The sequence below is a fragment of the Castor canadensis genome, chromosome X, assembly GCF_047511655.1.
Source record: "Castor canadensis chromosome X, mCasCan1.hap1v2, whole genome shotgun sequence".
In the NCBI taxonomy this organism is placed as follows: domain Eukaryota; kingdom Metazoa; phylum Chordata; class Mammalia; order Rodentia; family Castoridae; genus Castor; species Castor canadensis.
Genome location: NC_133405.1, coordinates 144,245,261 through 144,272,940, shown reverse-complemented (window position 1 = coordinate 144,272,940; position 27,680 = coordinate 144,245,261). Strand labels below are relative to the sequence as shown.

At 41.5% G+C, this 27,680-nt stretch overlaps 1 protein-coding gene across 2 annotated transcripts in view; it reads left to right on the top strand.

Annotated features, from left to right (window-relative positions):
- Positions 1–25,199, top strand: part of LOC141419724 (uncharacterized) — a 76,354-nt gene extending 51,155 nt beyond the window's left edge. For both annotated transcript variants that reach the window (XR_012444372.1, XR_012444369.1), the window contains one exon: positions 6,722–25,199. The gene's annotated coding sequence lies outside the window, so the exon portion shown is untranslated. The remainder of the gene's footprint in view (positions 1–6,721) is intronic.
- Positions 25,200–27,680: the final 2,481 nt, after the last annotated feature.

The following is a 27,680-nucleotide window of genomic DNA, read 5'->3' as shown; positions in this document are numbered from 1 at the left end:
ATTTAAGAATTGCAGAGTGGAGATGACTGTGCATCATTGTGAATATACTAAATGCCACTAAATCGCACACTTTAAAATGGGTAATTTTTATATTACGTGAGTTTTACCTTAAAATTTTAGGGAGCTGAGGGGCTGGCCATGTTGGTTCTTGCCTGTAATCCCCGCTGTTCAGGAGTTGGAGATTGGCCGGAACCTGATTTGAGGCCTGCCTGGGCAAAGTTGCTAGCAAGAGCCTCACCTCGACAGATAAACCAGGCGTGGTGGTATCCACCTGTTACCCCACAGGTAGGAGGATTGCAGTCCAGGCCGGCTCAGGCAAAAGCCTGAGACCCCCCTGTGAAAAACAACTAAAGCCTGAAGGGCTGGGGGTAGGACTCAAGTGGTAGAGCTCCTGCCTAGCAAGGGCGAGGTTCTGACTTCAATTTCCAGTACTGCCTCCACCCCCAAACTTCAGGTACTGGGCCTAGGGTTTATAGCTTAATGGTAGAGAGCTTGCGTGTTATGTGCAAGGCCCTGAGTTCAGTCTCTTACCCCTGCAGACAACCTCAACAACGACAATAACAAAAATCCCCTGAAAGAAAGACAAAATCATTTATAGTTAAAACAAAGCAGAATTAGTTTGCAGAATAAAAGTCCAATAGAGGGATATGTTTGACAGAGAACAGTAGAATGTTCTTTCCTAGACAGGAGTCGAGTCCAGCTGGGACCTGTACTTGGAGGTAGAAGTCCTAGATTCAAATCCCAGGCCACATTGTGAGGCTCCTGTGACCTGTAAGGAGTAGTTTAAGCATTTGTTTCCTGTCTTCTTCTGAGGTTGTATTCTGGTTGCTCTCCCTTGCTGTTTCCTCCTGTCCTAATCCCTTCTCTGCTTTCACTGTGCCCGAGTGTGTCTGATCTCTAAATTTATCATCCAGGCTCCCTGAGCAGTTAAGATGTGCCAGTGGGAAGCATTAGCAGATCAGAAGGTAATGGGAAAGAGGAACAAGGCCTATTTTCTCTCTCCTTGAACTCAACCTTGCACATAGTCCCTCCTGGACAGATGCAGTTCTCACAGATTCAGAAGTATTTCCTAGGTGTTGTTGAGAGCTCCTCAGTATTGCTGTTCTCTTGAGTCCCTCACCATCCCTTCCTGTTTTCCTTAACCCTCTGCACCTCTGTACCAGCTTCACTAGGGTCTGATCTTTGAACCCAGTATGCTGATGATTATTCCTGCTGAGATCCAACTGGTAATTGATTATGCATTGATTCTGATAATTATATGTGCAATATTATATGTGCATTTTATAGTTTTCAAGGCAGTAACTACGTGTAGATTCTTACTGTATTTAATTGGATGCCTTTAAGACAATAAACTTTATTGTGTGTCGTTAAGGTATACAGTCTGAAGGATGATATGAGGTACATTGTGGATGGTTTTGTGATGCATAATACTAACATCCAGTATTGCACGTAGTTGCATCAGCACACGGTTGCTGGTTTCTTTTTTAGCAAGATCAACTAAAAATCTGGTCATCATGAATCCCAAATGCACAGCAGATTTATTTTCTGTAGTCCTGAGGGTACACATCACTTGTCTCATCCTTTGATTGGTGATTGTTTCCTTTGCTGTGCAGATACTTGTTCTGGTGTAGTTGCAGTAAGTTTATTTTTGCTTTACAGCCTGAACTTTTGGTATGATACCCAAGAGACATTGCCAAGGCCAGCGTCAAGGAAATTTTCCCCTGTGTTTGCTTCTAGTAGTGTTTTTGGTTTTCGGCTGTTACTGTTACTTTTAGGTGTTTCTGGTTAGTTTTGCTTTGTTTTGTCTTTTGCAGTTAGGGGGGTTGAACTCAAGAGACTCAGGCTTGCAGAGCAAGCGCTCTGCCTCCTGAACCACTCTGTTTTCTTTGTTGTGTTTGGGGTAGGGTCTGTTTTCATTGGTTTGGCATGTGGAAATCCGGTTTTTCCAAGAACATTTATTGGAACTGTACATTCTTCATTGGTTCTTTTTTGAGGGGTTTGAACTAAGGGCTTGCACGTGCTGGGCAGGTGCTACTACTAAGAGCCAACTTCCCAGCCATTATTACTTGTGTTAGTTTTTTCAAGTAGGGTTTCCTGTTTTTGCCTAGGGCTGGCGTCAGACCACGATGCTCCTACCTCTACCTTCCCACGTAGTCGGGATTATAGGGGTTTGCCACCATGCCTGGTTTATTGGTGGGTAAGGCACAAGGCTGAGGTGCGATCTTCTTGAGGTCTGGCTTCTGGGTAGCTGGTTCATCGACTCTTGTGGGTGCCATTATCAAAAAGCAGTTGACCCGGTATGTTTTGGATTGATTTATGGGTTCCCTTTTCTGTTTGTATTTTGTGTTACTGAGTTGAACATGCTTTATATGTTCCCGGCTCTCATGGGTTCACCAATATCCCTTTTGAATTTTATTCTTTCCTGGTTTCTTGTGTTTGTGGAGACTGTGTGAAACACTCACTAATTGTCTTCTGCAGTGTAGGTTTGTGTACATGAACTTCTTTAGCTTATCCTTTCTCCTGGAAGGTTTTTGTTTCTCCATCAAAATTGAAGGATAGCATTGCTGGATATAATATTTTTAGTTTGCCGTAATTCTCTCTCAGAGCACGACATACTACTTCATGATTTCCCAGCTTTTAGGGTTTGTGCTGACAGCTTTGAGGTGATTGTTACATATTTATGTTTGTATGCAGGCTGCCATTTTTCCTTTGCAGCTTTCTTTCTGTATGCTTTCTTCTTCAGTCTTGGCATTTTAATTATATGATGTGAAGTTGTTGTTTTCTGGTCATGAGGGACTTTGTCTATATTATTATCTAGATTTGGGATATTTTCTGCTATGATTTTTTTTTCCCCCTTGGTGATAAAGTCCTCCGTCTCTGATATTCTTTCTTCTGCTTGTTCTTGTCTGGTAATATTACTGCTCATACTGTTTTTTATTTGATTTATGGAGGGCTTCATTTCTAACATTTCTACTTATGTTTTTGGTTTTCTTTCCCCCACCCCCCCTTTTTTTTTTCCTTCTTTTTAATTTGCATTACCTTGCTGAATTTCTCATCCATGTTGCCGACTTTCTTGTCTAGGTCTTAAATTCATTTGCTAACTTCATTTATCTGTTTATTTGAATCCTTTTTTACAGTAGACTTCTGACTTACCTATCTGTTATTTCATGCAGTTCATTGCCCTTGGATTTAGTGGTTGAGTTGTTGAGTGGTTTGGGCTTAGTTTTTTGTATTTAAATTTCTGTGCTGTGGTTTACTTATCTGTTGGCCTGGGTTTCTCTTGTACTTCCTCAGTTAGGTAGGGGAACCTACTGCAGTAACAAGGTCAACAGTTCAGATTTTTCTTGTTTCTTTTGTTTTTTTGCAGTTCTGGGGTTTGAAGTCAGGGCCTCACACTTGCTTGGCAGGCACTTTACCACTTGAGCCACTCAACCAGCATAAACCAGATACTGTAGTAAGCAAGAAACAATTGGGAACCCTTACCTAGGTTGTATGCAAACAAAACTCTGGTTCCTAAGGGATGATCTGGGAATCTTAACACTGGTTGAACATGGAAGAATTGGGAATTGAGTAATGTAAGGGATGGAGGTGGGAAAAGGAGAGAAGTACAAAAATAGGGATGGGGAATTAGGTATAGGAAATAATGGTATGATGAGCACAGTATGGTTATAACAGAAATAAAGAATGGTTTGGAAATAAGGGAAAAAACAAACACAGCAAAAAAAAAAAAGTGAAACTTAATAAGAAAAAATTGTGACAGAAGACAAATTTTTTTTTTTAAAGGAACAAAACAAATTTTGCTTTAAAGGTTACATTTCTCACCGAAGAGAAGTTGTGATAGTGCTTGGATTATGTCTCAGTGTCCAGCATTCCAGCATTGTCCTTCAATCTTTGGTTCACAAACATCTGTCCCTATTGTGGTTAGAGGTGTTCCTCTAGCTAGTGATTTGCACTCTGAAGGCTCTCTTGGTATAGATGCTATGGGAACAGGTTCAGACGGGTGGGGTTTCACTTCTGGAGGCTTCTGGCCTGCCAGGCAGGTTTTTCCAGGACAGAGGTTTTTCCAGGAAAGAGGTTTTTCCTGTAGCTTCAGGTGCCAGCAGAGTTTCACAACCTGGTTGGAACAGGGAGGGAGGGGAGGATCACCTTGGGGCTCCTGGGTGGCACACTCTAGGGCAATCAATTCTCTTTAACAAAGCATTTTGCTGTTGAATAGTCCAGAGGTCTGAGTGGATATGGCTCTCATTTGTGAGTGGGGTTGTACCCAACAGGTAGCAGTGGAGTGACATACTCTGCCTAAGATTCATGCTACCCACTCTGCTCCGACGTTCACCACTGGAGCCCTTCAGTTGCGCGGAGCACACAGCTCTCACCTGGCTCACTCACATAGCTTAGTGTCTGTGAAGAATCTAAATCCCTGGCAGGTGGTTGTGTTCACATGGGTCTCAACTGGTGGCTGTCTCTGGTTCCCTTTCTCACCCTAGGAGGGTTGAGTTGGACTTTGGACATTATGGAGATTTTCTCTGATGCATGTGATTTTTGTTACTTTTGTTACCGGCAATCTGGGGGTGGCGTCAGGCTCTTGTCTGGAATTGGGATTGATCGGAGAAAAAAGGGAGTGTGGGGCAAAGGAGGGTTGAACGTGAAAGTAACTCCTGCAGGAGACAAATGGTCGTCTGGACCTGCACAGCCGGAGAGTACGGTCCTGTGGGATCTTACTTGGCTTTTATGTGGTTTGCGCCAGGCTGGTGGGAGAAACCTGGGCGGTTCTGTGGGTGGTGTTAGGGTGATTAGCAGATTTGATTGACAGCCAGATGGTGTAGCACTGATTTCTGACTGCGCATGCCCCTCCCCGTAATTCACTCTTAAGTGTATATACATGAGAGGCAAATAATATTCGTGCAGTCGTAAGTAGGGAAAAACACTTAAAAGGTTAGGAAGGGTGCCAGGTGGGCTACAGCGAGCGGCACGTGCCTTCAGAACTAGTTTGAGCCGGCTACTCCCCTTTTCCACTTTGCAGGATGCAGACGCAGGGGTCCACAAGAACTGAAGCGTTAACCATGAAAGGGGGGGCATTTCTAAGGGGTTGGGGGTCGGGGGGTGGATCCGTGCCAAACCTTCACCTTCAAAACCTGCCAGTCTTCACCTTACAACCCTGTGTGCTTTGTTCCGAAGCGCTTCCTCTCTCCAGAATATAGTCTCTCCTTAATTACCTTGACTTGTCTCCTTCTTGGAGTGAAAAGAGCAGATAGTTGCGTCCTATCTACCAACCTTAACCTCTTAACAATACCTGGCTTACTGACTGAGATGATGGTTCCATTAACACTTTTTTTTTTGGCCTGAGGTGTCCTCAAAATCATGATCCTCTTCATCTCTGCCTCAGAAGTAGTCAAGATTACATGCATGAGCCACTATGCCCAGCTACTTCCTATCTTTTTAATGGCCATGGGATCTCTGTAGTGGCATCTTTCATTTCTAGTATTAATCAGCCCCATCTTTTCAAATGACTAGGTTTTTGTTTTACCGACTTTCTGTGCTGATTTTTTTTTAAATTAGTTTGACTTGTGTCCTAATTGACATTTATTAGGACTTGATTTACTCCTTTAGAAGTGTTTCTAAGGTTAGAATCTTAGGTTGTTGGTTTTAATAGTTTCGTATTTAATATATGTACTTGATGCTATAAATTTCCCTGTAAGCACCACTTCCTACAAATTTTGATAAATTAGGTTTTATTTTGATCAAAATATTTATTTTCTCGACATTTCTTCTTTGATTTATGTACTATTCACAAGTGTGTTGTTCAGTCTTTACATAGTTTGAGCCTTTTAAGGTTTCAGTTAGTGATTTCTGGTTTAATCTTTCTGTGGTGTGAGTGTGGATGTTCATAATATCTGTTGCTTTAAATTTACTAATGAATGTTTTATGGCCCAGAAGTGGTCTTTCTTGGTGAATGTTGCATGTGTGCTTGAAAGAATATGTACTGGACTGGTGTTGAATGAAGTAATTTACCAGTTTTAATTATATGCAGTTGGTTGATGGTGGTGGTGTGTTCAACCCTAATTTTCTGTCTGCTGGAGCTATTCATTTCTGATAAAAAGAGATATTGAAGTAGCCACCTGTAATAGCAGCTTCATCTATTTCTTCTTGCATTTCTACCAGTTTTGCTTCATGGTTGCCTCAAACTCTGTTGTGTGGCACAGCAATGTCAGAATTCTTAGAAGTACTTGGATAATTGCTTTTATACAATGCCCCCCTCTATAACTTTTACAATTTTGCTTTGCTTGAAATCTCCTCAGTGTGAAATTAATAGAGCTACCCTGCCTTTCTTCAGCTTGTGTCAGCACGGTGAGCTTTTTCCATTGTTTTATCGTTGATCTGCACATATGAAGTGTATGTAAAGTCCTTTGTGTAGACCATGCAGAGTGCAGTCTGTTTTCTAGCCAGAAAATCTTTGACTTTTTGGTTTGTTTTTGTTGTTGGCGGTACTGGGGTTTGAACTCAAGGTGCTCTACCAGTTGAGTCACTCCGGCAGCATGTTTTGAGCACGGACACTTAAAGTGATATAAAGTGATACACGTGGATTAATTTCTACCTTATTTGTTACTGTGTTTTGTTAGCTTGGTAACCTTGTCTTGAGTCCCTATTTTTGTATTCTGCTCCTTTAACCTTTTTGTTTTACTGGGGTGTATTGCGTATGACACCATATTTCTCTGTTTTGCAGAAATTATACTTCTTTGAAAAACTTTTCAAAGTGGTTGCCTGAAATTTGAAATACACATATACAACTAATCTAAGTTCACTTTTAAATGTACTATACCACTTCAAAAGTGTAGTGCAAGTGCCTAACGTAGCAAAATATTTCTGATTCCTCCTTCCTGTCCCTTGTGTCACTTTCATTTATTTCACTTGCACATAAACTGTGATCATTGAATATATTCTTATTATTATTAGTTTAGGTAAATTTCTTAAATCAGTTAAGAAGTTATTTTTTTCCCTTCTCTCTGACAAGTGTCTTTTTAGCATTTCTTGCCCAGTGTCTGGTTAGAATTCCTTTTAATTTGTAAATTAAAGTTAGAAGATTATCATCCTTGTACTTCTGCTTCCCTTTGAAAGGACAATTGACAAGATGTAAGTTGTAGTTTAGTGTGTATTTGCCCTCTTGGCACATTTATTATATTGCTCCTGGGTCTTCTTGCTTGTGTGATTCCTGAGAATAAGACATAGATGCTTTTTTATAGGCAAAGTGTTTTTATGCCTTGCGTTAAGGTTTTTTCCTCCTGTTTGTTTTGAATGTATTTCCAGGTACAGTTTCCTCATTTCTTTTGGCAGCTGTTATGCCAAGGTCTGTACCCATCCTGATCTGTGACTGGGTTTCTGATAATTGAAATTCTCTCTGCAAACCTTGTGTGTGTGTGCTTTCTGTTCCTTCTTCTATTACCGTTACAGGATTTTGCTCTCTGTGTAATTGTCTTATACTTCTCAGATATTCATTCTGCTTTTTTAAAGTTTTGCACTCTTTATTTGGAGGGAGGAGACAGGGTCATGCTATGACCAGACTGGCCTTGAACTCACTGTGAAGCCCCAGCTGGCCTTGAACTTGTGCTTCTCCTGCCCCAGCATTGTTTGTTTGGTAGGACTGGTGTTTGAAGTCAGGGCTTCACGCTGGCAAAGTAGGCCCTCTACCACTTGAGCCATACTTTCTGTCTGTTTTGCTCTGGTTATTTTGGAGATGAGCTCTCTTGCCAGGGCTGCCCTCAAACAGTGACCCTCCCAATCTCAGCCTTCCGAGTAGGCAGGATCACAGGCACGAGCCACCGCTGATCAGTTTGTTTCCCTTTCCTCTCCACACTTTCCCAATCCCTTTTTCTCCTTCCACAGACCTAACAGTGCCGTCTTTTATTTCGTGTCACTTTTGCTAAAAATTCACATGTCAGAGGAAACATGTGGTAACTATTCTCCAGTGTGGCTTCTATGAGCTAACATGATGTTCTGCAGTTCCATGCACTTTCCCCCAGTGACATAATTTCTTTCTTCCTTATGGCTGAATAATACGTCTCCATGTACTTACATACCATGTGGTTTTTGACCCACTTTGAGTCAATTTTTGCACAGGGTGAGAGACAGAATTCTAGTTTCAGTCTTCTACATGTGTGTGTATTCACTTTTCCCAGGACCACTTCCTAAAGAGGCCCTTTCCTCCCAGTGTATGTCATGGCTACACGCTGCAGCTGCATGTATGTACTTCTGGATCTTCTATTCCATTGGTTTGTCTGTTTTTGTACAAGTACCATGCTCTGGATTATAGTTTCAAGTCAGGAATTGGGATAGCTCTTGCAGGGGCTGTTTGTGCATAGTACTGCTTTAGCTCCTCAGCGTCTCAGTCTCATATTTCCAGATGAATTTTGGGATTGTTTTCTATTTCTGTGAAGAATGTCACTAGAATTTTGATGGGGATTGCATTGAGTCTCTAGAACATATTTAGTAATGTTGTTACCAGGGCCTGGGAGTCATGTTAGGCTCTTATATGGAGTCATAAAAAAGAATTAATCCAAGAGATAAGGAGTGTGGGGCAAAACAGCAAAGTTTATTGAAAGCAGAAGGTGAAAGTAATGCTGTGAAGGGAGAACAGCTCAAGAGCACTGTGGTCGGGGGTCTCTCTGGCTTTTTTTTTTTTTTTTTTGCGGCACTGGTGTTTGAGCTCGGGGCCTATACCTTGAGCCATTCCACCAAGCCGTGTGTGTGTGTGTGTGTGTGTGTGTGTGTGTGTGTGTGTGTGTGTGCGCGTGTGTCTTTTTTCCAAGACAGGGTCTTGAGAACCATTTGCCCCAGCTGGCTTTACCTTGAGCCACTCCACCAAGCCCTTTGTGTGTGTGTGTGTGTGTGTGTGTGTCTGTGTGTGTATGTGTGTCTGTTTGTGTTTTTTCCAAGACAGGGTCTTGAGAACCATTTGCCCCAGCTGGCTTTACCTTGAGCCACTCCACCAAGCCCTTTGTGTGTGTGTGTGTGTGTGTGTGTGTGTGTGTGTGTGTGTCTGTGTGTGTTTTTTCCAAGACAAGGACTTGAGAACCATTTGCCCCAGCTGGCTTTACCTTGAGCCACTCCACCAAGCCCTTTGTGTGTGTGTGTGTGTGTGTCTGTGTGTGTTTTTTCCAAGACAAGGTCTTGAGAACCATTTGCCCCAGCTGGCTTTACCTTGAGCCACTCCACCAAGCCCTTTGTGTGTCTGTGTGTGTGTGTGTGTGTCTGTGTGTGTGTCTGTGTGTGTTTTTTCCAAGACAGGGTCTTGAGAACCATTTGCCCCAGCTGGCTTTACCTTGAGCCACTCCACCAAGCCCTTTGTGTGTGTGTGTGTGTGTGTGTGTGTGTGTGTGTCTGTGTGTGTATGTGTGTCTGTTTGTGTTTTTTCCAAGACAGGGTCTTGAGAACCATTTGCCCCAGCTGGCTTTACCTTGAGCCACTCCACCAAGCCCTTTGTGTGTGTGTGTGTGTGTGTCTGTGTGTGTTTTTTCCAAGACAAGGTCTTGAGAACCATTTGCCCCAGCTGGCTTTACCTTGAGCCACTCCACCAAGCCCTTTGTGTGTGTGTGTGTGTGTGTGTGTGTGTGTTTTTTCCAAGACAAGGTCTTGAGAACCATTTGCCCCAGCTGGCTTTACCTTGAGCCACTCCACCAAGCCCTTTGTGTGTGTGTGTGTGTGTGTGTGTGTGTTTGTGTGTGTGTGTGTCTGTGTGTTTTTTCCAAGACAGGGTCTTGAGAACCATTTGCTCCAGCTGGCTTTGAACCTCAATTTTCCTGATCTCTGCCTCCTGAGTAGCTAGGATTATAGGTGTGAGCCAATGGTGCTTGGCTACTCTGGCTTTTACGTGGTTCAGATCAGGCTGGCAGGAGAAACCTGGGTGGAATTAAGGTAATTAGCAGATTTGTTTGACAGCCAAATGTTACAGTAACTAACTTCTGTCTGCGCATGTCCCTCCCCATAATTCACTTCTGTTATAAGTGTATGCATGAGATAGAAGTAATATTCATGAAGCCTTACGTAGGAAAAACACTTCAAAGGTTACCTGCCTTCACTCTGCACCCCTTCCCCACTTTGTATGATGCAGGGGACAAGAACTGAAGTGTTAACCATGAAAGTGTGACCTGTGGGCCATCTGGGTGAGGTTTGGATCTTATCTCCCCTGCCAGTCTTCATAGTAAACCTGTATTCCTTGGACTGTTACATCAGTATGGCTGTTTACACTTTAGAAATTCTGCCAGTCCATGAATATGAGAGGTCTTTTGATTCTCTAGTATCTTCTTCAGTTTCTATGTTTGGTGCTTCGTACTTGGCCTTGTAGTGATCTTTGATAATGTTTTTAAGTTTATGCCTAGGCATAAACATGCATAAATGTATGTATGCATTTACTTATTTATGGTTATTAGGAATTGTACTGTTTTCATGACTTGTTTTTCAGTGATTCATTATTGATGTGTAAGCTAATTTTTCTAATTTGATTTTGGATGCTGTCACTTTGCTGACCCTTACAGATCTAAGGGTCTTCTGATGGAGTCTTTAGTACCTTTTAGTTATGGGATCTTGTCACCTGCAAATAGCTATAATTTGACCTTTTCTCCTGTTTGTACCCTTTTATTTCTTTCAATTTACCCTATTTCCTTCACTCCTGTTTTTTGGTGGAACTGGGGTTTGAACTCAGGGCTTTGAGGTTGCAAAGCAGACACTCTAATGTGTGAGCCACACCTCCGGTCCATTTTGCTCTGGTAATTTTGGAGATGGAGGTCTCTGGAACTGTTTTCCCAGGCTGGCCTCGAACTTTTGTCCTCCCAAGTAGCTAGCAATACAGGCCTGGGCCACTGGCACCTGGTTTTGATTTTTTTATTAGCATATACTGTATTTGTTCAGCTGGATACATTGTGATGTGATGTTTACATATGTGCTTACAATATATTTTAGTTAGATTTACCCAGGCCATCATTCTCCCTCGCCCCTCTAATCCCCTTCTTAGAACAATTTTAACAAGTTTTCATTTCTTCCATTTTAATATATGAATACACAATACACCCACCAGTCTCTCTCTGTTACTTTTGGCATTGGCTTGCTCTTGTTTTTCTAAGAATCTGAGAGGTGTATGTATCATCAGATTATTTATCTGAGGTCTCTCTTAATTTTCTGATGTGGGTGCTCATGGCTATAAACTTCCCTTTGAAGGCTACTTTGGCTGTGTCCCACAGATTCTGGTAAGTTATGTCTTCATTTTTATGTGAAACTTGGAATTTCTTTCTTGACTCATTGTCCTTCAAAAGTGTATTGTTCAGTCACCATGTATTTGAATGGTTTCTGTGGTTTTCCTTGCTATTGGGTTCTAATTTTATTCTGTTATGGTCTGTTAGGATACAGGGAATTGTTTAAAATTTATTTTTGTATTTGTTGAGGTTTGTTTTATGACTTAGGATGTGATCTATTTTGGAGGAAGTTCCATGGCCTGTTGAGACAAATGTGTACAATGAAATTCACAAATGTCTTTTAAGTTCCACTTTCATCTATGGTATTGTTTAGTTCTAGGATATGTTTGTTGATTTTTTTTTTTTTTCCTTTTCTTTTGGTCTGGATGTTCTGTCCATGGAAGAGAGATCTCTGACTGTGATTGTATCTGGTCCTGTCTGTTGCTTTAAGCTCACAGGTGTTTGTTTTATGAACTTGGGGGCACTGATGTTCTGTGCATATGTAGTTAAAATTGTCATAACTTCTTGCTGGATTGTTCCCTTTATTAGTATGTGGTGATCTTCTTTATCTCTTCTGACTGATTTATGCATAAAATCTGCTTTGTCTGATAGGCGAATACCTCCTCCTGCTTGCTTTCTGTTTCCACGTGCCTGGGAAATCTTGCGCTGACCTTTTACTTTGTTTATGTCTTTGGTTGTGAGGTGTGTTTCTTGTAGACAACAAATTGTTGGATCTTGCTTTTTTGATCCAAACAGACAATCCATGTCTTTTAGATTGGAAAGTTAAGTCCGTTTACATTTAGGGTTGTGATTGAGAGTTGTTTACTGATTCCTGTGTTTTTATTGCAGTCATGTTGACTGTTCTTTACTTTTGGCTTTGTTCAGGTTTGGGTTTTACTTGTTTGTTGAGTTGATCATGCTTGCTACTTTCCTAACTGTTGCAGGTTTGTCAGTAGCCATTTTGAGTTTTATTCTTTCCTAGCCTCTCCTCTTATCTGTGATTGTTTCTTGTTCTCTTCCATGTGAATCATTCCTTTGAGTGTCCTTCATAATGCAGGATTGATGGACATTGAACTGCTCTAAGTTATTCTTGTCTTGGAAGAGCCTTATTTCTCCATCGAGGCTTAAGGACAGCTTTGTTGGATAAAGTATTCTTGGTTGTCAGGTACTCTCTCTCAGAGCCTGAATTGTATTGCTGCTTGCTTTCCTGACTTTCAGTGCTTGTGCTGAGAGGTCTCAGGTGATTCTTACGTATGTAAGCTGTCATTTTTCTCATGAAGATTTCAATATCCTTTCTTTGTTCTCTAGGATCGACATTTTAATTATGATGTATCATGGGGTTGTTCTTTTTCTGATCACGTCTATTTGGATTTTCAAATGCCTCCAGTGTCTGTATCGTTTATAGATTTTGGGAAATTTTCTGCTAAAGATTTCATTAAGTAAGTTTCCTGTGCCTTTAGTTTGTATTTCATCTCCTTCTTCCATCCCATGAATTCTCAGGTTTGGTCTTTTGTTTGTGTCCCAGAGTTCTTGTGTGTCATTTTTTTTTTTAATCTTTATGATTGTTTGCATGAAGTAATTCCTCGATCTAGTTCTCCACCTATAATATTCTTTCTTCTGTTTGATCTTGTCTGAGGTTTTCATTTTTAGCATTTCTACTTGGTTATTTTCCATGATTTCCATTTTGTTGCTGAATTCCTTTTCCGTGTTGCTGACTTTCTTGTCTAAGTCTTGTATCAATTTTCTAACTTCATTTATCTCTTTATTTGAATCCTCTTTCTGCTCACTGATAATTTTTATTAGTAGTCTTCTGAATTCTCTCTCTGACATTTTGTCCAGTTCATTATCTTTGGATTCAGATGTTGGAATTGAGACATTTCCGTGGGTTTTCATGTTTAAATTACTGTGCTGTGTTTTACACATCTGTCGATCTTAAGTCTCCTTTTCTTCCTTGGGTGAGTAGAGAACCTACCACAGTAGCAAGATTAACAGTTCAGCAATAAAACAAGTAAGGAACAATTGGAACCCTTATCTGTCTCCCCAGTAAGGTTGCATGGGGGCAAAATTCTGTTTCCCAGAGCAATGATCTGGGAAAGATCATTTTAACCAGGTTGAAAGGTGTGAGGACTGGAAATTGAGTCTTTGTGGGGGTTGGGTGTGGGGAAGGTAGGGAAGTGGGATGATGAGAAGGGGGAGGTTGATGTAAGAGATAATGGTATGAGAGAGCTCTATATATTTATAACTGGGAAATAGAGAATGGCTTGGGAGATAGCGTGAAGGGAAAGTAAATGAAAGAAAGAGAGCTAGAGGGAAAAAAAAAAAGATTTCAACAATTAGAAATCAAGGTTAAAAAAAGAGAAGAGAAAAACAGCCAAACAAGTACCGATTGGATGAAGGGAAACAAACAAAGAAACAAAGACAAAATTTAAAACAAAACAAAAAACAAAACAAGAATCAAACACACAGACAAACAAGCAAACAAAACCACTTCTGTTTCTTGTTGGAGAGATACATGTTTGTCCTTGCCCCGGTTGTTTTGCAAACAGCTTCAGAAAGGCTGAGTTGTACCTGTAGCTTTGGGTGTAGCACGGGCATCAAGGAAGTGCCGCTGAGCCAGTGTGATTTATCCATTCCAGGCGAATTCTCTTGAAGAGCCCTGTGAGTTTTTTGGGTCTCCATGGCCTCTGAAGATGGGGAACTGGTGGTGGTGAGACTTCCTGTGGAAATGTGGAGTGGCAAGGCCACTCCTTCTGTGAGTTTGGGGGGCAGATAGCTTGAGAGGGCAGGGCCACCACCTTCTGTGCCTTTTGCTGATTTTCAGATAGTCTAAGTCAGTACATCCTTCTCTTTTTGTCTGCCTCTGTTGGCAGACTGCCAAGCAGACACTGGTTTACAGACCTGTAATGACGCCAGGCTACAATGTTTTAAATCTCAGATTTGCTCAGTCAGGAGCTTGTTGCTTCTGGCTTGCAATCAAGCAGCTACTCTAATTGGAGTTCTCGGTTAGTGGGGGCTGTGTGTTTGGTTTTTAAATTGACCTTATTATTCAGTGGGGCTTTTGTGGCAGGATTGGATGGGGCTTCTGACCTTTGGGAGGTTTTGCAGTTTTTCTGCCTGTTATGTTCTGTCTCTGGTGGCAGGATTCCACAAGCGCATTGTAGGTGGGAAATCCAGCAATCTCTGATCTGTGATTTTTTAAATCTTCCTGAATTGGCATTCTTCAAGGAGGCCGGTCTTCAAGGAGCTTCAGATAATCTGCGTTCTCTGGAGCAAAAGCTTGGTGCTTTGCTTTGGAGATTTTCCTCAGGCAGCTAGGCAGGGCTTTTCTAGTTCCCTATTTCAGCCTCCTTTAAGTTTCTCAACTTGCTGCAAGTCAAGGCCTTTCAGTAGCCAGGTGTCTCAACATGGCAGACTCAGCAAAGGGGTTGTCCTGTTTTGCAACTGGCCTGTGGCACAGGGGGAAAATGAGTATCTCACGATATCCCTGCACATTGGGGTTAGGATTTGAGGTTGGCATAAATATTCTCCCGGAGCTAGTTTGGCCAGTCTGTTGCAGCAGCTGCTTGGCTTACCTTGAGTTGGAGGTTTTGGCTTCCCCTTCACCCAGGGGGAGCAGGGACAGGTGCTGCAAGCTGTTTTCTCTGTCACCTTTTTGACTCACTGTTGTTTTTCAGATATCCTATCCCTCCTTTTGTATCTCCTGTGCTGTCCTCTCTTTGACTCTTCTGTATTTAGTCTCTTCTTTATCCAGACTCTTCATCATGGGGGCTGGTGGAGAAAGCTTCTACCACCTCTGCCATGGTGCTGCCACAGAGCTATAGGTTTAAATAGTCAAACTGGAGATTGGGGGAGAGAGAGGTATGCATAGTTCTTAAGCAGTTTGGTCACAGGCGTGTTTGGGCTGGATCATTATCTCAGCCCTTGTTTTGGGAGTGTTATGGGAAACTCGAACAGAGACACGGGACTCTGAGGCAAGGAAGCCATGCTTTATTGTGCCGGCACAGACTCAGTGGACTAGTGCCCAAAGGCTGAGCCCTGAGAACAAAGGGCTCTCACCTTACGTACCCTTGCAAGCAAGGTATAGAGGCAATAAAATTGAAAAACAAGGTTTCTATGCAAGTGCTAGTGCCCTTCTACCCCTAGTGTTACATGACCTTCTTCACGTTTGGATTCTGCTGGTTTTATCTCTCTGCTGTGCCATCCCTTCCCCCCTGCTACTTTATCAGAACACAGGCCTGTCTGTTTCTCTGCTGGTCCTTCTCCCTGCTACATCATTCCCCCGCTTTGATGCTTGGACCCACTTAGGGTCAAAGAGCATCATCTTGATTTAGGGGATTGTATTTCCATAGCATAATTACATGGGACGCCGTTTTTCTCTGAACTGTGACCTCGATGAGGCTGGAGACGGACCTTACAATCAGGGGGCCAGGCAGGGCAAAACCAGGCAAGCCCCTAAGATCAAAAGCATAACACTTATGAGGGTTTTGAATCCCCCCCAAAGTTGAAAACCATCCTCCAAATAATTCTCTGGGGTTCAAACCTTTCCAAGTCTGGACTGGGACCTGGGTGATTTTTCTCCTTCTGTCTGTGATTTCTTCTATGACCTTTCCTTCATCATTTACCTGTAAGCAGCAGTTGCCTAGGTTAAATTTTCCACAAACTCCTCCCTCGGAAGCAAGCAAATAGTCTTAAGGCCAAGCGGTTCCCTTTTCCCTGCCTCCCTCCCACTTGGCCCATCAGGGTGGATGATGCCACCATGCAAAAGACCTCCTATAGTCATGGACTGTCAGAATTACTGTTGTCTAAATGGATGTACTACTGAGCGCAATCTGCAGAGTCAAGGACATTCCAGTAAAACCCCAATGTCATTCCTTACAGAAATAGGAGAATCAATCCTGGAATTCATATAGAGACTTATAAAAGGTTCCCAAATAGCCAAAGAAATCCTGAGCAAAAACAGTAATGCTGAAGGTATCACACTACCCAACTTCAAATGTTCTACAGAGCCAAAGTAATAAAAACCACCCTAGTTCTGAGTAAAAAAAGTGACACACAGACCAAAAAAATCAGAGACCCAGAAATAAACTGACACAAGTACCAGCCATCTGACTTCTGACAAAGGAGTGAAAAACACATCTCAGGATAAAACCAAAACAAAAACAAAAATAAAGAAAAACAGCCTCTTCAATAAATGGTGTTGGGACAACTGAACATCCACATATAGAAGACTGAAACTTAACACCTATCACTCACCCTGTACAAAAATCAATTCAAAGTAGATCAAATGATCTTAATATTAAGGCCTGAAACTTTGAAATCACTAGCAAAATAAAGGGAAAATACTTGAAGATCTAGGTATAGGCAATGAATAACTTTCTGACTGTGACTCTAATAGCCCTGAAAAATAAGACAATAAAAGCATGACTTGATAAAAAGAGATAGTACAAAAGTTTAGACGCTTCCACACAAAGGAAAGAATTACCAGAATGAAGAGACAACCCACAGAATGGGAGAAAATCTTTGCAAGTTATTCAACAGACAATTCATCAATGTCTACAACATGTGAAGAGCTCAAAAAACTTAAACACCAAAAGAATCACACAATTAATAAATGAGCAAATGAAACGGACAGACCGCTCTCAAAAGAAGATATACAAATGACCAGTGAATGTATGAAGAAATGTTCAACATCCTTAGCCATAAGGAAATGTAAATCAAAGTGACAGTGAGACTCCATCTCACCCCAATCAAAATCATTCTCATCAAGAAAAAAAAAAAAAGGACAGAAACAGCAATCGCCATGCTGAGCCCAATTAAAACAGCAAATATTGCAAGTTTTCTCTCGTATGTGTAATTTAGACCTAAGACTGGTGATGATGACGATGTTACAGGAACATGAGCTTGTAGAAGGGGGCGTCTCTGACAGGACTAACCAGCAAGACAGAGGAGCAGGAAGATGTTACTTGGTGGCCAACATGACTGACATACATTGTATATATGAAAACAGCACAGGAAACTCACTGCATACTGTTTTTAAAAAGCAGGAGGCAGGTTACAAGAGTATGTATGAAAAATAAACAATGAAACATCTATGCACAATTAATTTATTCTGATAAAACAAAAATACTGCCAGAAGCCAGTGGCTCATGCCTATAATCCTACCTACTCCAGAGGCAAAGCTCAGGAGGATCGGTGTACAAAGCCAGCCCCCACAAACAGTATTTGAGATCCAACTGGAGAATACTCAACATATAAAATGGCTGGTGGAGTGGCTCAAGGGGTAGAGTGCCTGCCCTGGCAACTGTGAGACCCTGAGTTCAAACCCCAGCACCACTTAAAAAAAAGAAAAAAAAAATGGGGGAGGTATTCTGAGCCGCCTACATAAATTTGTAGCTGGTTCCCAAACTCTTGACATTGGCTTTTGTTCTGTCTTGGAGAGGCACTCAGCTCCTCTGGCTAACTGCTGCACTCCCATAGAAAAGGAGAGAATTCTCACTGCCATCAGTAGAAAAGCAGATGAGACATTTTCCAGAAATCCTCAGGACCACCAACCCGGGACTGCTAGTACCTCTGCTACTAGTTGGGACAACACATGCCGGGTGGGATGTGGTGCAGGGAGCATGCAAAAGACAGCTAACATGCTAGAGGCAATCTTTCTTGGAATGAGATCAAGGATTGTTAAGCCTGTAAACTATGACAGTGTAGGGAGAATTTTTCAGAAAGAGAAAGAAAGCCCTATCCTATGCCATATTATGACAGTGTGAGAGGAAGGAAGCTTTTAGGACGTACACCAGCAATGATCCCACCTCTAGAGAGGGTGCTGCCCTCCTGGGCCAGTACTCAATCTGTCCCAGATATCGGGTGCATACTTCAGAAATTGTTCTTGGGACCACAGAATAACAAAACCAAGCTGAGATGATGTATACTGCTTTTCTGGTCTGTAAGGGACAGAGTAAGGAAAAGAGGCAGGTCAAAGTTGTGGTTTCCATGATAGGGAAGGCCTTCAAGATCCATCTAAGTCCCTTTGAAATGCTCTGAGGGAGGCCATGTCTCGCCAATGACTTGGTGATAGATCCTGATGGAAAAATCTTCTAAGATATAAAAAAGACCTAGAAACATATCAAGCAATCATAGGAACAGAGAAACAAGGTTCTACTGCCCCCTCTCCTCCCCGCCCAAAAAAAAAAAAAAGAGGAGGACCTCAGAATTAACAAGGAAAACAGGTGTTGATCAAGTCCTGGAAAGAAGGAACCCCAGCTGATCAACTCCAGCCCAATTAGAAGGGTCCCTACCCAGTGATACTGGCCTTTCCCATGGCCATCAAACTACAAGGAATGGATAGAAGGATTCATCTTTCCAAGGCAAAGCAAGTGACAGGGGAACCTTCTGCTGACCAAGTACAGCCTGAGGACATTTACTCCTGCAAGCCAATAGAAGGCCTAAAACATCTCTTCTGGAGGGACCAAGAAGCTTCACCACAGGAAATCCATAAGAGATTTATATGCCTATTCCGTTCACTCCTCTTCCACACACAATGGGTCCCACACCGAGGACTTCTCCATTTAGGCATACTTCTGATATGGTTTACCCGGCTGTGCCTAGGCCTCTCCCAACCCACTTCCAAAATTCAACTGTCCTGTTTACCCCAAAACTCTTAAGACTCCTCCTTCAACTGTTCAGCCTGTTTTTCTCCTGGGACTAATACCTGGTGTTAAGTCATCCCTTAGCGGTATCTTTTAATTCTACCTATCAACTAACTACCCTAAATATCACACACCAACTTCTAAATAAAACAAACCCTGAATTAGCCAAGAGTTGCTGGCTGTGCCTTTCTCTAGCGAGTGCACGGTCCTCCCAGTTCCAGAAAGACTGTGGGACCTCAGCAATATGTCCCTTTACCCAAGATGTCAAGGAGACCAGCCTATCCAATCTGTAATTCTAAATGATCTCTATAATTTCCAAATCTCAAAAACCTCAAAAAAGGCCTCGAGTGGGGCTGGAGACATGGCTCAACCGGAACAGCACCTGCCCTGCCAAGCCCAAAGTCCTGAGTTAAAACACTAGTCCCCCAAACAAACAAATAAGTTAAACAAAATACACACAAAAAAGTCCAACAGCAAACTATGACTGCCAAAATATCATGCTCTGTGCATTAGATGCACAGGGAGTAATTTCTTCTTGGGAGAACTGTGAAGAGTCACTCATCATTGACTACTTGTCACTTCCCAAATGCAACAATCCCCGAGTGGCTTCCTCTGGACACCAAAAGATGTATCTCCTGCCCCGCCCCACCCCACCCCCACCACTGGGAAAGTAAAACTACTGGGGCTACTTTGGCTGAAACCTTGTCACATGGGAAAATGAGAATAATAAATATACATTTGCTCTTATGTTTTCCACAGAGCTCAACTTCTGATAGTCGTTAGGAGTCTTCTTCCTGGGTGGGACTAAGTCCTATCGATGTTTACCCTCTAACTGGACAGGCATCCCTGTAGCCAGATACACCTGTCCACTAATGGAGACAATGCGCCCAAATAATCAGTCCTTAAGTCCCCCAGACAAAAAAGGGCCATTCAGTTCATCCCTCTCCTATATGGGATGGGGATAACTGCAGAAGTAGGTACCCTCTTATATTATCGATAATTACCCAAAGACCTTTCCGACAGCCTGGAAGAAAAAAGCAAAAACACTGGTCACGCTTCAGAGTCAAAATGACTCTCTGGCAGCTGTCATTCTTCAAAACAGGAGAAGATTAAATCCTCTCACAGTTGTGAAAGGTAGATCTTCCTGAAGAAAGAATGTTGTTTTAGTGTAAAATCACCTGAGTTTAAGCAGAAAGACAGCAAAAAAGTTAGCTGACAGGGCTTCCACAAGTTGACAACTATTATCCAAATCCTGGGGATCATGGTTTAAGATTCTGAATTGGGCATCCTAGCTGTTGCCTCTGGTAAGGTCCCTTCTGATGCTTCTATTCGTCGGGGCCTTGCCTGCTGAACTTGCTAACCAGATCTATCTTTTCTAGAATCAAGGCCTTTAAGGCTCAAGTCTTGATGCAACAGGGTTCTGTTGCATCTGTTCATCTCTGCAAATGGCTGAGATCCCCATGAGCAGACATGAGCATGCTGGGCAAAGATTCAGATGTCAGGAACCATCTGGTGACCAAATGAGTCCTGAGAGAAAGAGACAGACGTGCAATTTCCCTGATAGGTAAGTTCTATCAGGGTCTGCAGCGCCTTGGCAGCTTCAAAAACAGATGCAGAGGATAGATACGTCCCCTCCCTCAACAGTCCCCCGAAAAGATTTTTTGAGACACTGTCTAACAGGGGAAACTTGGGGCAGGCTAGTAACAGGGAAAGAAAAAAGCCATCACGGGACACCTCAGCAAAAGCTCGCTCCATGCTGAATTCCTCCTTGTCCCTGCCCAGTATCATCCTGGGACATCTCCTCTAATGGTCACTGCAACTGCAAATTCTTTTTCAATTGTAAATTCCGTTGCAGCAGTAGGTTCCCCAAAAGACAAGGGAGGCTCTTGGCCAGTTCAGACTGGAAAACGGTGCATGCCTAGTAAAGGGAAATCGGTCTTCAATTTGACCTCTCAGGTAAAGCCATCCACTTAAGACCTTTGACTATTGGTTTCATCTCACACATACAATTATTAGCATAAGCACATAGGCAGAATGCCATGTCATGTAACAAGACCTTGTGAATAGTACCTGTCAGTTATCCAAAATCCCTCCTGCAAAGACTGGCCAGATTATTCCTATCCCTTGCCCTTAAAACTTATAAACTGCCCTTTAAAAAGAGATCTGGGATTCTGTGACATCTGCCGGAGCTCACTGCCTTCTCTTTCGTGGCACCTATACCTTCTTTTCCCTTCAATAAAAGTTTGCTACTGTAACAGCGAGGAAGACCAAAGAAAGAAATAAGCAAGTCCATGTTCTGATAATGTAGTCGGGGGTGGGGGGGTGGGGGGAGGGTAAAGGGGAAGATGACCTACCAGGGAGATAAAACTTAAAAAATCTAAATGTAAAACCCCAGTATACCACTGGGGGGGGGGACTATCAACTTTATGTGTGTGTTTAAGTTGACTATAATTTAAAAACTGCCTAAAAACTTATCTAAGGTTACAATTTAGTGTGCTGATGTAAAACTAAAACTTAATTCTCTGTATCTATAATAATGTCTATCTTAGTATTTTTCTGTTCTCAAGTAACATCTATAAAAACTGACTGAAAAAAAATTTTTTTTTTCATTACTGGGGCTTGATCTCAAGGCGTACACCTTGAGCTACTCCACTGGCCCATTTTCTTTTTTTGTGAAGGGTTTTGTGATCCTCCTGGGTAGTTAGGACTATAGGCATGAGCCACCACTGCCCACCCCTGCAGTGTTTCTTTATATATACCTTCCAATGGACAAATACAAGAAACTAGGTCCAATAGCAGAATGCAGAAAAAATTAAGGGGGTCCCAGCAGAGGGTCTTCACAGCATCCAGTTAGCCCAGGCAAGTCACTGTTTCCAGTCAACTGCTGCTTGTTGCCAGAGACTGGCCACCTGTTTCTGAGGTATCAGTGGCATCACGAATGACCTCAGACTGGTTGACATAAAACAGCATTTTTCTGTCGAAGTATGAGCACACTGTCAACATGGTTTTGAGCGTTGATCTGTGTAAAGGAATGTAGCCTTTGGGAGACAAAAGTGAGACATACAGATACATACACATGGGCCAATGGTTATCAGCTTGAGAAGTAAAACCAAGGAATCTTTGGGGTAGACACGGGCTGTAGTAAACCTACAAAAAACTGGGTGCGGGGACAAAGGTTTGCATGGTTAAATAGTTCCAGCCACAGATCATCAGGTGTGTTCCAGCTGACCATTATTTCAGTTCTTGTATTGGCAGAGGTTTTGGGGTTGTATCTGGGGGGGGGGGGTGGTCCATCCTGAGAAGGATCTACTATTGGGGTAGTGTGAGTCTGTTGTCATGAAGATTTTATTTTTTGTCCTTCATTATTTCCAAGGTGATTGCAGAGAGAATTGCTCAGAGCAAAGACAGATACAAAGTGGAGAGATGCCATGTTTTTTCCTATTCTTAGTTAATTTGTGGACCCAAGTCAGGAGTCAGTGCTTTTCAGCAAAAGCAGTTTAAGTACCTCTTATAATTTTTTTATGTTTGAACTTTTTTTTTTTAAAGCTTGAAGGAATTGGGTTTTTTGGGGGCAGTGATAAAATTAGTACAGAACGGGACAGAGGAGTGACAGCTAAATCAAAAGTACTTGTTTAAGTCTAAAACTATAAACATTATTATAAAGTAGAAAACAGAGGGAGTAAATGTATCCAGTTAAATAAACTGTGTAGTGGAACCCATTTAAAAATAATTCCATGAGCATAAACTATTAAAAGATACATTTGGAGCCTGATAACAATAGTCACTTTTCTCTCTAGAAGGACTTGGCAAAAAAGTATGAGTTTGCCCTCTGTGAGAGGTGCCTGCTAGAGCTTGGATATGTAGTAAGCATATAGGGGCTGATGTTTGTGTCCTGGAAGACCTGTACATGATTTACCTCTTTAGTTTTCCTGCATAGCCCAGGTGTTATTTGTTGAAATAGGGTCTCAGAGATTTTTTTGCTGGCCTTCAACTCTGATCCTTCCTGTCTCTCTTCTGGAGCAGCAAGAAATAGCAGAAATGAACTACTACACCTGGCTACTGGAGAGCACCCTAATTGCATGTTTGCCTCAAATTCAGAGATGATGTACATCTCAGAAAGAAAGTTAGAGGACCTAGAAAAGGTACTAGTTCTCCCTAGTCCTCTCCTTAAGGCCACGTTAGGCTCAGATTCACTACATACAATCACTACTGCAGGATTTTTCTTGATTCTGGCATGAATTACCAGACACAGATAAGCCTAGGATATTATATCATGTCTGCAGCCAGCAATCTTGCATTGACATACCCTGAGTCCATAATCTGTCAAATTAGGTACGACAATGGAGGAGATTAATGCCAATGCTGCCTAGTTTTGAAGTGTCCTTGTAGCCTAAGACTACTGAAACATCCATAGATGATTCTGGTTGAAAATGAAGTCTGATAGAATAGAGTTGCATGTCTTCCTCTGCCACCAGTGGTATACTTTAAGCTCTGTACCAGGCAGGATAGGGGTCAATAGGATCTGCCCAGTTTTAGCATTCACCAGGCAGTCACTAAAGTTAGCGCAAAGCCTTGTGCTTTTAGTTCTTCATGTCCTACTCTTAAAATATAGTATTTTCCCCCCACAATTATCACCTCATGGTTTGAGGTTATGATGGTAGGGGCCATGTGGGCTAATTTTAAGCTGATTTACACCAAAATAACTTAGATATGAAGTCCCAAAGGGGGACCAAAGTCCTTGTAAATGATGCAACATAAGTCAGTTTTATGGATGCCCAGTTTTCTGCCTTTGGGCCAGGGAAATTCTAGATCTGCATGCGTGAACATTTGTCTGTTAATAAGGGCACTGCCTGAGGCTAGCGTTGAGTAGCAGATATTGTCCATTGGCTACTGAGGCCCAGAAGATGCTGTATTTTACACGAGTCTAAAAGCTGCAGGTACCTGCTCAGAGTCCTTGAAGGAGTTTGAGTGCCCTATGTCCACTTTGAGACTAGCATTGATGCAGAGAGTAACTTGAATTTGATTTTCTATTTCATTTTGAAGGACATATAGAAAAATCCAATGTCATGTAGCTTTCCCCCAGCATTCCTTTATGAAAATTATTATTTCAGCATGTGTGGTTAAATCTTTGATCAATTTTAGGTTAATTTTTATTGTCAGTGGAAGATTGTGGTATATTCTTATTCTTTTAATTGTGAATATCCAGTCTTTCATTAATATGTACAAAGTTCTGTCATATTCCATTGAGTGGGGTACATACTGTGATTTGTAAATTACCTAAGCATATATTGGGGTGTAGTTACAGTTGGCCTACTCTGTCCCACTGGTCTACATTCATATTTATGCTAGTGATGAGCTGTTTCCTTTATTACAGTGCCATGTTGTGTTTTCACATTACACACTGTGAGGTCTCTAGTTTGTTATATTTATGATTGATTGGTTTTATGGTGTTAGTGGAACTCAAAATGGATTTTATAATTTGTTTATAATTTCTTAAAATAGATTAGTGAGATTTTGAATAATATTGCATCCTGTTTAAAGAATCCTCTTAAGTAGCACAGACATTTCACCAATGTTAAGCCTCTTGTCTGTGGAGGGTAATATCCAGAATTTCTTTCTTAACTTGCAGAAAAATCTTTCAGTATCATATATTGAGCATAATGTTAGCTGTGGGGTTTAGTTGTTTTTTTATAGTTTGTGATTGTCCAGTGAGGTAGTTCCTTTCCATTCCTATTGTGGTAAATACTTTTATTCTAAAATGGGGTTAAATTTTTTGGCATCAAATAATGTAACCATATGTTCCCCTTCTCTTGCTGTTCAGATGATATATTGCATTAATTTATGTCTATTGAGGCCTTTTTCAAATTCAGAAGTAAGGACACTTTGATAATTTTAAGTACACTTTTTGGATGCCATGTATTGGTTTAGCTAGATGTTAGGTAATGATTTTCATCAATATTTATTATAAATGTTGGTCATTTTATTTCTTTTCTTACAGTGGAATAAAAATGATTCTAACCTTATATAAGAGTTCCATATTAGAAAATTTTATAGAAATGATATACATACGTCTTCAAATGTCTGGTAGAAGTTACTGGTGATGCCAAAGATTCTATCCTTTGCACTTACCTATCTCCTTTATATTCTATTCTATGTGACAGTGACTCTGTCACCTACATTCTATTACTTACTTTAGATGCACAATATTTCTTTTACAGTGGGTAGTACTATTTCTCTACCTTTGTTCACCATTTGAAATTGCTTAAACTCCCTAATCTCATTACATGTATATATTGACTGGTAAAATTGTATCTAATAAATTTTATTTTTAAAAGAATAGATGTGTTCTAGTCACTATAATTCCATTGTCTTTCAAATAAATTATACTGTGGGGTTAGAACAAGGTACAGAAAGTCTTTTAAATTTTATCCAATGCAATGAATCTGTACATCTCTTTGAGGAAAACTGGCACATGTACTCAGTTGATCGTCATAACAGAAACACAAATGATAGTCACAAGAATGAAAACCACTTGAAGTCACACTCGGTCTATGTTAGTTCTGAGTTATCAACCACTGGAACTTCTGTTAATATCCATCCAAAGCCTAAGAGCTGTGCAGTTACAGACAAGAAAAACAAAACACAATCTTAGACAGGCTGATGCAAAGTCAAGATCACTGTAACAAAGGATGATGATGTCATTAATATCTATACTATTCAGGTACTGGGAATCACTAGGTAACACTGACAAACACACACACACACACACACACACACACACACAGAGAGAGAGAGAGAGAGAGAAACAGAAAGGAACCCACTTAGACTGAAGAGTACATACTCCCACAAAAATATGTGATGTTGATATGTCAGTTTACATCATGTACTGTATAAATTGAGTTTTATGCTCTTGGAATGAACATGCAAGAGGAAAATCACAGACAAGTGCCAAAAAGCATGAATACAAGCACATGGTGCTAGTGTTATGAATACATATCATGTCCTACAGAACATGGAGGCACATATAACAAAGGCACAGACAGAAAGAGAATTTAAAAGGAAGCTGAAGGGGCACACTCACTACTCACTACAATGGCAACACATGCACAAGAATATATACACTCTGAATACGGTCATCATAGAATAGTACCACAAGGTGACATTTCAACTCCAACATGGAAATTTGAAGTCCTACTTCTGATTGTGATTTCAAAAAAATGAAGGTACATATGCACTCTGTTGTTTTTATAATTATCACCATTCTTAAGGGGGAATCAGCACTCAAATCACTGGTCTTATATTAAATTCAAACTTCCTCAGTGTATGTTCATTCCTAACATCCTTATTTTGACCATTTAAATTATAAATAAAATACTGCAATTGAATTTATGGCATTGTAAGTGGCCTAAAAACAAAAAGGAAATTTAAAGGGATAAATGAAGAAGTGAGGCTTTGGGGCATGCAGTCTAGAATTCATTCCTCAGGAATAGTGTTACATGGTTACATTAGGGTTATACCTGTAGAGAGTAAATGTGCTCCTACATGAGTAATAAAATTCTGCTTCATGATTGATTTCACCCCAGTTGAAAAACACAACCATTCATCTATCCTCCCAATGCAAGGCACTAGGCAGAGTATCAGAAGAATCCCTAGAGAACTCAACTACTCTGCTTGCTGAAACACAAGTTCTGTAACCCTCTATCAAAAGCTGGAAATGTCCATCTCACACTCACTGATTGTGACTGCAAGGGGAGGCTGGTAGGTATGACTGAAGCAAATTTGTGTCCTTAGTCAAGGACACAAATTCCTATATACCATTGCCCATCACCAAGAGACTTCAGGAAAATCACATCATACCTGACCACACATGGGGGTGTTGGTCTGCTATAGCAAGTCTGAAAGACTACAGTTTCCATCTCCTGGTCATGTCACAGCCATTCCTGCTTTGGATCATGCCCTCATGGACAGTAACAAGCAAATAGGGTGGCTGGACAATCCACTAACTCTGGGACCTCATAGTCCTGGAAAGGTACCTTATTGAGGGAGGACACACCAAAGGCCTAAAGACTGGGTGGTACAGACTGAGTCTCTGCAGATGAGATAACATGGGCCCAGTGTTTACTGGGGTGTTTCCATAGCTTCATGAGGCTTCGATAGAGAGAGAATAGGCGATAACGTGCAATAGGAAGTGGTACTATTGTTGAACATATTGACAGTGGCTGAGGACACACATAATTGGAGCAAGAAGCAGAGGATGACAGCAGGAACTCAGTTGGGTGAAGGCCCATCGCAGCAGGTTCAATGCATGGTCACAGAGGCAGCTGGCCCACAGTCAATCCTGAAGGGCAATGTTCCAGGGCATCACTGGCTTCTGAGCAAAAGTGTATCCTTACATAAATGTAGTTATGATGGCAACAAATCAGGCAGGGGGATTTGAGGATCCTGGAGGAGGAAGAATATTAGTTGGCTCAGGGTGGTCTCCTAAAACCAGGTGTCTGAGAATAGTGATGGGCTGAAAACAAAGTTAGAAAAACATGGACAAAATCTGTGTGTGGATCTTCTTGCCCTGTATGTAATAGGCAATTGTGGATGCAGACTGGCAGGCAAGGTCAAACACAAAAGGAAGTATAATATAAAGCACCCTTCATTCAGTGCATACATTAGAAGGGCATGTGTTCTTTGGATTGACCAAGACAAACAGCAGTCTGCATAGATACTCTTGTAAATGTTCTAGTCCTATTACCTAATGCCAAAAAAAGAAAGTTGGTCAAGTCTGGAGTCACAGCTTCAAGGCATGTGCTCTAGATATGTAGGCCCT